Source organism: Polypterus senegalus, chromosome 3 (genome assembly GCF_016835505.1).
Source record: "Polypterus senegalus isolate Bchr_013 chromosome 3, ASM1683550v1, whole genome shotgun sequence".
In the NCBI taxonomy this organism is placed as follows: domain Eukaryota; kingdom Metazoa; phylum Chordata; class Cladistia; order Polypteriformes; family Polypteridae; genus Polypterus; species Polypterus senegalus.
This window is the reverse complement of record NC_053156.1, coordinates 9,604,891-9,610,248: the sequence shown is the minus strand read 5'-3', so window position 1 is coordinate 9,610,248 and position 5,358 is coordinate 9,604,891.

Genomic DNA, 5,358 nt, shown 5'->3' with positions numbered 1-5,358 from the left:
CCTCGACTGTCACCTCTGCTCACTTCATTAGTGTCTTAATTCGACTGTTGACTGCCATGGTGTGTTCTGCACATTTTATCTGAACTGATGATACACCCCAGTGGCCTGAATGTAGTTTGTAAGACTTAAAAAATGTGATAAGAACAGCAATCTCAACAATCAGAACTGCAGTCACTCGACCAGTGGAACACCTTCAGCTATGGAGTCAAACAAAGTTGTGACCGAAAAACGAACAAGAAAAGGCCATAAAGAAACATTGTGCCCACTGATCTCCTTCAGAACATCAATGCCAGGCTACAGTTTGAGTTAATGTGAGGGGATGAGAATAAAAGTGTGAATAAAAACCCAAAGGATATTCAGGTCATACCATCTGAATCATAAATGAATTAACCATGGAAGACAGTGACATGCCATGAAGGGCACAATAAAACGTCTTCTGTCCAAACGCATTTTCCTATCCCTACACATCCATAGCCAGCTCTTCTGTTTTCAGTTTATTTCTATTGTCTTTGATATGAAGTGTCATCGTAATTCCACTCACCTTCATCTGCTCCTCTGCCTTCTTCATCTCCTTCAGGGTCTTCTCTCTCTCCTCAAGTCTCCTCCTGATTTCACTCCATGTCACCTCCAGCTCGCTCTGTTTGGACACACAAGAGGACACGCTTGGTTTTATCAGAATTCACTTTCAGTTTCACGCTCCATCTGAAGATGAATGTACTGAGCTCAGATAAACCTGACACTAAATCAAATGAGTAACAAGTGGAAACATGAAAAAGTAAAACACATTAAACCTGAAGCCCAGAGAAAATGAACAACTTTTAAAATGGAATTCAAGAAACAAGAAGACAACTGAAAGTTAAGTAACTCAAATTTCAGTGATGAAGATGTGGAAACAAATGGCTACATGGTGGAGGAGGAGAGCTCAGTGAAGCTAAAGGACATTTCATAAACCATTCTACAGCGGTGGAGCCCGTGTGTCAGTGTGCTACAACGGGGTACACTGACACACACGTGTGCTCCACTGACAGGTCATGGGTGTTGTCGTCTTGTTTCACAGGTGGATGTCCAACTTGGACAAGTGGATGGGCTGCTGATCAGAGTGTTGATGGATCCACTTCTCATTATCTTTGATTGAACAACTGGTAATAGTATTGGCAGGTAGGCAGTGGTACAAGAACAGTGTGAAGAGCGAGGAGCTAAGATTAGGGGCAGAACAGTCAAGGTGGTTTTAACAGAAGGGCCCTCTGTGCCACACGCTAGTCCAAGTTAGACTGAGGAGTTTAGAAAGTTTAACATGAAGCTCAAATTTCTGTAGTCATAAAAAATGTTGAATGAGCAGGAGATGAAAAGAGGAGCATACAAGACGACAACGGCAAATAAAAAATTATAAATCAGAAGTGCTGGAGAAACAAAATCAAATAAAAAGACAATAAAGATACAGAGTTAATACCAAAACATCAGAAATATATTTACATCCTAAAAAAAACACATAAAAATATGCTGACCAAAAGGCAAAGTACCAAGCAAAGACGCAAAAGGAAAACATGCAAGAAACATTACATGACATTCTGAAGTGTATAAGTAACTGTCTTTTAGAAATTCAACATGGCTGGATACAACCCACAACAACACATAAAGATGGACTCTTAGACCTGATCAGTTTGTCCCTAAGGCTTCAGAAAGTGCCACTGCTGAGGAAAACATCCTGCATTGTCCTATTCCAAAGATGGCAACCGCCTCTTCATCAAAAGACTACACGCCAGTGGCACTTGTGTCTCACAATAAGAAGGCAGGCTCAGTTATGGGGCGCACTCTGGACACCTGGAGGGCATAAAGAGGGTGGGAATGAAGACAAAACTGAGTGCCATAATGAACAATGCTGCACATCATCTCACTGACACACCAACACTGAGGACTTTCAGCCAACAAAATATTCAGCGCAAGTGTGTCAAGGGGCTCCTTCATACCAACAGTAACAGACATCTGTAGTGCCGAAATGGGACCGCACTCTGTTTGTGAGGCTTATTTCTGTTGTGTTAGATTTCTAAATTTCTTGAGCTCGTCTAAAATCAAAATGTCTAATTGGAACACATGAAGTGCTACCGACCTACTTACCTATCTATCATATAGTGCCTTTCACATCTATCTATCTACCTATCTATCTATCTATCTATCTATTAGTAGTGTCTTTCATTCTCTCTCTCTCTATGAAGGCGTCAGCCACATCCACAGTCATAATATGCAAAGCTCCAATTTGTCATCACACACACATTTCTCTCAACTCTGAACTTCCAAAGTGTTCCTGTATAAATAAAGACTCTAATCATGAACTCCACCATTGGACACATCATGTCTTGAGTCCAGTTTCACCAGGATAGACTCCAGCGCCCTACCATCATAGACAAGAACATTTTGGCTCCTCAAATGGATGCTTGAATGTCTTTATTGAATTTAATTAATATTTTTCATTAAATACAAACCCCACTCACCTGTTTTTCTGCTTTTTCCATCTCCAGCTTGACCTTTTTGTGGCATTCATGCTCAGTCAATCCACACATCATGCAGATACCCATATACACATATACTGACTTTTAAAAAATATTTCCAGACTCTTCTGATGTTTTACACAGAGCTTCAACTTCAGATTTCCATCTGGATCAGTCAGCTTGTGGTCCTTCCAGGCCATTATTTTAAAGTGGGGCTGCAGTTGAGTCGGACAGTAGGAGGCCATGCAGGTCAGACAGGACTTCACCGGTTTGAACTTCATCCCAGTACAGGCGTCACACTCCACGTCTCCAGGGCCGGCATAATTCTGAGATGAATGAGGACTGAGTCTCGGCTTCTTTATTTTCTTGATGAGTTCATTCAGCACGGTGTTTCTGTGAAGTTCAGGCCTCGTGGTGAAGGTCCTTCTGCATTCAGGACAGCTGCACTCAGACAGAAACTGTGACCGCAGGGGATTGAGACGAGGTCAATCCGTTATCTTGTTGTGTAATTCAAACAGCTCGGCTTCGGCCATCGTCTGTAAGAGGAGAGACAGGCACAGACACAGAGAGTCAGTAAGACAAACAAGGAGATTTAACACTAGAATTACCAGAGCCTACGAAAAAACTTGTACATCCGGCCCACCTTAAATCCATTCGCACCTCTCCATCAGAGTCTTTTGTCATGTTAATGTGCCAATAAAGACAAGCAGCAAGAACATGTTCTGGACCTGCACCAAATCAACATCATTCTGGACCAAAATCTTTAAATGCCTTTCAGACAGCCTTGGTGTCACAATCCCTCCTAATCCACTAACGGCTGTGTTTGGTGGGCTTACAGGGGGGCTTAAAGTGGAGAAGGACAAACAAACTGTAATTTCCTTTACTTGACTACCATCACACAGGCATATCTTGCTCAACTGGAAGAATCCTAACTCTCCTCTTTTAAGTCAGAGGGTAACTTATGTTATTTACTATTTGATATTGGAAAAAATCAAATTCTCACTTTAGAACATTAGAACACTCTAGACGAGAACAGGCCATTCAGCCCAAGAAAGCTTGCCAGTCCTATCCACTTGTTTCCTCCAAAAAAATCACGTCGAGTTTTGAAAGTCCCTAACGTCTTACTGTCTATCACACTACTTGGTAGCTTATTCCAAGTGTCTATCGTTTTTTGTGTAAAGAAAAACCTCCTAAAGTTTGTGCGAAATTTACCCTTAACAAGTTTCCAAGTGTTGCCCCCGTGTTCTTGATGAACTCATTTCAAAAATAACAGTCTCAATCCACTGGACTGATTCCCTTCATAATTTTAAACACTCAATCATGTCACCTCTTAATCTCCTTTTGCTTAAACTGTAAAGGCTCAGCTCTTTTAATCTTTCCTCATAACTCACCCCCGGTAGCCCTCAATCAGCCTAGTCGCTCTTCTCTGGACCTTTTCTAACGCTGTGTCACGAAATAAACACACACAAATAATTATCAAGAGTTGGGGAATTGCCCCGTAAATTTCTTACAGCAAAAGATTGGTCAATCGTTGAAAAATATCAAAATGTTTGACCACAGTAGAGGATGTTGGGTGACTATTTATAAGAAAATGGCTGCCGGATAAGATTAAGGTGGAAGTGACGTCATCAGTAGAGGACTGGAAGTGACGTCATCATCAGAGGACCAGAAGTGATGTCATCCTTGGAGGCCGGAAGTGATGTCTGAAATGAGGAAGTGAGGTTGCCATTTTCTGGGATGTGGGTTATTGCAGGTATGTTTGATTTATTATTCTTCTTTGGGTCTATAATATTAGAAAGAGAGGCATCAGTACTATAAAACAACCCCCCATCTGTCAATAAATCGCTCACCTGTGGGTTTCTTGGCTGTATCCTAAGCACACGTGTGTGCCAGCTGCTATGTCCTTTTTGTTGCCTGGAGACCAAAACTGCACACAGGACTCCAGATGAGGCCTCACCAGTGCATTATAAAGCTTGAGCAGAACCTCCTGTGACTTGTACTCCACACATCAAGGCGCTATATAACCTGACAGTCTGTTAGCCTTCTTAAGGGATTCTGAACACTGTCTGGAAGTCGATAGCTTAAAATCCACTATGACTCCTAAATCCTTCTCATAAGGTGAACTCTTGATTTTCCGACCGTCCATTATGTATTCAAACCTAACATTTTTACTTCCTATGTGTAATTCTTTACATTTACTGACATTAAATTTCATCTGCCCAAGCCTGTCTGCTGTCCAAGTCCTTCTGTGATAACGGATTCCAAATTATCTGCTAATCCACCTATCTTGGTATCATCTGTAAACTTAACCAGCTTGTTCCTTATATTCCTATCTATTAAAAATAGCAGTAGCCCCTTCACTGACCCCTGCTGGTCACCACTCTTAACATCGGCCAATTCTGATGATGTTCCTCTCACCTTCACCTTCTGCTTCCTGAATCTGAGCCAATTCTGCCCCCATCTACAAACATCACCCTGAACTCCCACTTCATTTAGTTTGATGCCCACCCTCTCATGTGGCACCTTCTCAAATGCTTTCTGAAAGTCCAGATAAATAACATCATCTGCTCCTCTCTGGTCGTATCGTTTTGTTGTCTCCTCCTACAATTCCAGCCTGTTAGTAAAACACGACCTCCCTCGTCTGACCCCATGCTGACTGTTCAGTTAAACTCCTGTCCTTGCTATGTGTTGCTCAATCTTATCCTTAATAATTCCTTCCATTAATTTTCCTGTGATGTTTCATGTTAAGCTTACTGGCCTATAGTTGCTCTGATCTGCCCAGTCACCCTTTTTATATAATGGGATGACATTTGCCATTTTCCAGTCCTTCGGAATCTCTCCAGTGCTCAGTGACTTCCTAAAAGCATGTGTC